Source organism: Pseudorca crassidens, chromosome 8 (assembly GCF_039906515.1).
Source record: "Pseudorca crassidens isolate mPseCra1 chromosome 8, mPseCra1.hap1, whole genome shotgun sequence".
NCBI classification, from domain to species: domain Eukaryota; kingdom Metazoa; phylum Chordata; class Mammalia; order Artiodactyla; family Delphinidae; genus Pseudorca; species Pseudorca crassidens.
Window position 1 is genome coordinate 80200278 of NC_090303.1, and position 6000 is coordinate 80206277.

Consider the following 6000-nt stretch of genomic DNA (forward strand, 5'->3'; position numbering starts at 1 on the left):
GTCCAGACTTCAGCAGTGGGAGTGGGAGTGAAGGACCAGGTCTCTCCCAGAATTCTGAAACAGAGATCTTGCTGATGGATGTTCCGAGAAAGCAGACGCACTTAGAAAAGATTTCTACCGCCCGCTGGTGTGTCTCGTAGGACAAATGTGTTTGTAACATTTCAGTTCAGCCTCTTCTCGAAGGGTCCTCCACACATTTCCCCCCCCCTGTTTTGTGAATTAAAAAATATTTCTTTTTTCCCCCCTCTCGTCTTTTTCTTTCTCTCAAACCCCAAAGACTTTGTGTTCTCTTTATCCAAAATGAATGTGCCCATTTTGGGGTGTCACCCAGGGAAATACATATTGTGATTTAATCCTTAGAACTTATAGATCTCAGGAGTTTTTTTGTTTTTGTTTTTTTTTTTGTATGTCTCAGAATACTGAAAGCCACCTAGGATAACCCCTTTGTTCAGTAAATTAAATACTAGACAGCTGTATTAAAACCAAGTTTTGGAATATGTAAATGATAAATAATACCCACTGCTGTGAATTATAAATAAGCATCTCCACTTTAAACAAATTAGCATTTATTGCATAAACTTTACCATCATGTTTGCTTGCTATTCGGTTAAAACAAAAGAGTTACCTATATTAAACTTAGGACATCTGTCCTTTGCCAAATGAAATTTGGTAAAACTATTTGATTTTAATATTTCTGAAAGCCCCCAGTACAAATCTTGGATGTACTAAACAGATTGCTAAACCATTATCAATACACTTTAAAAATATAAAAAATTTGGGCTTCCCTGGTGGCGCAGTGGTTGAGAGTCCGCCTGCCGATGCAGGGGACAGGGGTTCGTGCCCCAGTCCGGGAAGATGCCATATACCGCAGAACGGCTGGGCCCGTCAGCCATGGCCGCTGAGCCTGCAGGTAGGGAGCCTGTGCTCCGCAACGGGAGAGGCCACAACAGTGAGAGGCCCGCGTACCGCAAAACAAAAAAAAAAGTGAGGTTCCTATATATAAAAGCCACAGTGATAGTGGAAAGCATTACCAATTCTTGAGAAGTAGAGATTAGTTCCGTAATATTTTCAAACCTGTGAACCAGGATAGTAACAAGTATAGGCTTCAGATAGGCCTAAGTTGGAGTTCTTATTCTGTCATTCTAACCTTACGGACTTTGGCCAAGTTGCTATTCTGAGTTTGTTTCCTCATCCATAGAGTGAAAATAATTTCTGTTGAATAAAGGTGTAGCATAAACAGATAATTCAACATACTTCAAAGTTACAAAATTTACCAAGATAACGTGTAAAATACCTGATACAGAGTGGTTACTCAAATACTATTTGTCCTGTCATTGACCATCCTTGCCTGTGGTCTGCTCTGCCTTCCCTTAGCTAAGGGAGCAAGCGTTGAGCTGAAATGTGTGCTTTTACCTTGGTCGTATCTAAGCATGCTACTTTGAAAATTGTCCTTCGTATTTGGGACTCTATATAGTTCTTCAGACAGATAGTGGTGAATTTGGGGCATAATTTCTTTGTTAGCAGAATTTCTAGTTAGGCTATATGTTATGTCACATAGGTTTATGTGTCCCAGTATGCTGAAATTACAAAACTTTTTGAAACTATCAATCTAGAGACAGAATCATATTAATTTCTAATAAAAACTGAAAGATAGCAATTTTTATGCCAGAATGCCAGCTTTGAAACGTTGCAGACTACCAAACTATTTTGAAGATAGGAGAGAGAGATGTGGAAAAGGACTGAAAAAAGAAGCTATAGGAGGATAGTTGAATGGACAGTAGCTATGAGTTGAATCTGTCCCGTGCTGACAACTGTTGGGTTCCAATCCTTTCACAACCTGTTGTTAGTCTAGACTATTTATGTTTTAATTGATTTTTTTTCTTTCAGGAAATTTTCAACAACTTATCTATTTCTAAATGCAATTTTCTGACTCTTTTGCCCTTGTTCTTTTTTCTTTAGAAATGAGGGTGGGAAATTATAACGACCATAGGCTTTTGTCTCAAGCCCAAAACATGTCTTTAACTTTTCCTCAAAATTTTAAATATGGTTTTGTCCACAGAATTGCAATTTAAGTTCTTATTTTCTACCCCTTCATTGTCGTTTTTGCTTTTCTCTAGGCTTTTTCCAGCTTTTTGTTCTTAATTCTTAAATTGTGGGAAATGTAAGCGTGGACATTGCATTGGCAATAGGACTTCCTTACTCTCATGAACATGTGAACAAGCAATATTTGGATTTTCCTGCCTTACCATGCATACAAGGATTCTATTTTTCCACGATCATCCTGAGACCAAGCAGTACCAGCTGTATTTGTTTGAAAGGTTTTAGCAAGTCCCCTTCTTCCTTTGATTCTTGAGAGCGTATCCTTTATTTGGCAGAACACAAGACAACCTTCTCTCTGTTTTCTTTGGCAAGTTATTTTCTTATCTCAAATTCTTTTTACCCAGTTTGAGAGACTGGATTTGATCCAGGAAATAAGAAGGATTCTATTTCCCTTCAACTAAGTATCTTGAAGTTTGTAAGCTAGGTGAAGAAGACTGTAGGAATTCTATCTTCCTGTAGGTATAAAATGCATAAGCTGTCTTAAAATGTCTATGGATATCACTCAGAATAAGGCAATTCATGTTTAATTTTTCCTGTTGACTTTCCTTGACTCACTTAGAATCTATTTTAGGTCTTTTATTTTCTTCTCTCTTCGCTATAATCCTTTAAGGTAAAGTCCTCATTTTAACAGAAAACATTAGGGTAGCTTATTTACAGAAACGAAGGCATTTTTTTCAGATGCATTCCCTGCCGTTACTGTTATACTTTGCCAATTTCTCCTGTCCTAGTGCTCTGTTAATCCACTTTTCTCCTTTACAAATATCATTGTTTATGTACTGTTACAAGTCCTCTGAAGCACCCTGTCCCCCTTGCTAATGTTAATCATTTAAAAATGGAATGACACCCTTCCTTGTAGGGGAATGTAGAGGTAGCTGCACACAGGGATCTGTGACATTCAACAGCCATTGTAGTCATAATTACCAGTCCTGACTTGCTGCTTTCCCATGGCAGAGCTGAGTTGTAGAGACAGAACAACAGCAAACCTGGCTGCTGCAGGAGTGGTGAATGTCACTTCCCACACGCAACCTCCAAGTGCCATGGGTTTAGAATATGCGCCTTGTAAAATATCTCTGCACGTTTATGCGAATGTTGCATATAGAAATGTTTAAGAGAATTTGTCCTTGTCCTCCCAAGTTAAATGTTTTATTTTTCATCAACTAAAATCTTGAAAAGTAAGCTAGCAAACGATATTCCACTCCCTCTCCCTTTTAAATTCATTTTGAGTACAAGCCTCTCTGGGGCTTACTTTTCTAGAAATAGACAGCTTATTTACAACCCATTCTGATTTCTTATTGGTCTTAGTGGAAAACTGAATTCTTAATCGTGCTAGTGAATTACCAGTGATAGTTACTACCACTATATGGCCAGTACCACTAGTCTCCACATCCTAATACATAGCTTTATTCAAGAAATTATTTGAAATATGTATGTTATAGTTCCCAGGATGCTGCTAACTGTTTTTTTTTCTTTTCCACTGCTCTTTAACTTTAATGAATACTCAGTGGTTCTCAGTTGGATTATTCCAAATGAGAGAGGGCAGACATTGGCTTCTTTATTTTAGTGTGCTCAAGGTCAGTCTACCTTATGGATGAGTAGGCAGTTTGGATACTTATGATGTTTTGACGATGTCTTGAGTCTCCATGGATTACTTCACTGAAAGTATTGAGATGAAGGATATGGACTCTTCTACCATACAACTTTTTTGTTGTAATTTTGATCAAGTTTGTTATTTCTATTTCAGTAATTTTTGTGTTCATTTTTATTACTCTTTTCTTCAGGTTTATTAGTAGTTCATTTTCCATTTCAGAGTTGAAATCTAGGCTTACATATTTTCTTTTTTTTTTAATTGAGATATAATTAACATATAACATTATATTAGTTTCAGTTGTACAACGTAATTCAATATTTGTACATATTGCAAAATACATATAAATTTTTAAAAATCAATTTTTAGCTTTATTAAAAATGATACATTCACATGATTTAAAAAATCAAATGATACTACAAAGCTTATAACAACAGCATAACCCAGAAGCTCCAAGCATCCTTCTCTACCCCCATTTACTCCCCCCCAGTCATCCTCCACTCTGAACTGTTTCTTTTGGTATTTACATTACAATATTTACATTCCTGTAGGGCTTTTACTTTGTTGGGTTTATTTTCCCCTCGATGATTTCTTCAAATTTTCTTTTGTTTAATTGTTTCATTTCTTCTGTATTCTTTAACAACTGTAAAATCCCTCCCCATACTCTTTTCCACATAATCAAATGTATCAGGAATCTATTAGATGTACTTATGTTGTTTTTGTTTGTTTGTTTTAATCAGAGACCTGTTTCCCAGGGCCCTCCGCTTAATCTAGACTGTTGCTCTCTTGACTGCATGGCTGTTGTCTGGGATTTCCTTTCACCTCTTTTGTGTTGGGTTCTCTGATTCTTGGATCCTATGTTAACTATCTTGTTTTTTTCCCTTGTTTGGATAGCATGTATTCATTAGTGACTTCCCTAGACAAATATATGTAAAAAGTAAAATTTTTGAGACCTTGCACATCAGATGTCTTATTCTAATCTCACAAGTGGCTGATAGTTTAACAGGGTCTAGAATTTCAGATTGAAAATCACTATCCTTCAGAATTTGGATGTGTTATTCCATTGATTTCTAATTTTAACATTGCTGTTCAAATATGATGTTATTCTGATGCTGGTCCTTTGTGTGTGGCTATTGTCTCTAGAAGTTTTTAGGATCTTCTATTTGCTCATGGAATTCTAAAATTTGATGATATACCAACAGTGGGATCTTTTAACATTTATTATATTAAATGGGTATTTCAAATGCCCTTTCTATCTAAAAACTCATGTCCTTTAGTACTGGAAAGTTTTCTTGTGTCACTTTCTCATCTTTTCTTCTCTTTTTGATGTTTTTTTCTTCTCTTTCTGAAATACCTGTTGGTCATATGTTAGGCCTCCTGATTCATTCTCTATGCAACTAGGAACTACACCCAGGTTTCACTCTGGAACTGCTGCAGTGAACAGTGATCTGTTGTCATGTCTGGAGAGACACTGTAAATCCAATGCTAAAGTTGAGAACTAGAAACTAGAATTCTTCTGGGTTTCTAGAAGCTGTATATTTCTGCTGCCACCCTTGTGCCACCTGCTTCTTTATGTGCTTTGAAGTCACATTTGCCCATGAGTTGTCTGTTTGGAGAAAAGTCACAAAGCTGTGCCCTAGCTGGAAGAGAGCCTGAGATTTCAGGTTCAACTTTAGGGATCTGCAGATTCATAAGGTCAGAAACTCCCTGAACATAGGAGGAGTATTTATAGGTACTCAGCAACTAGTTAATTTAGTTGGGGAGAAGTTAGCAAGAGACAGTAGGAACTTTAGGACACTGGATGACTGGAGAGGAGGTCTTTTTAGACAAAGCAAGAATATAAAATATTAAACATAAATAGTACTTGCTTTCCAATTTTATGAAAGTGATAACGATAGCATTTTGTGTACTGCATTACATGCATATAACATACATACCTGAGAGAATTATAAAACTTTGTCTCTTCGAAGTAAGCAGTCCTTTTTATTCCATTTTTTGTCTTTAATATGAACTAGCAATTTTTTTTCCCTCCACATAAATTAGGTTATTTGCCCTTGGAAAGCTAGTATGGTTGAATGGATTGGTACCATAAGATAATACATTTTGATGTCATTTATCTATGAATAGCTACCTAGCTAATCCATTAAAGAAAATCATAGTGTATCATTTTAATATAATATATTGTCATAGCCAGTGATATACAGATTTTCCATTTGGAAATTATCATTACTTTTTAAATGTCTGTCTCCATTGTTATTCTTAAGGCTGTCTGAGAGCTGGGAGCATGTCTTATTCATCTTGATATCTTCTTAATG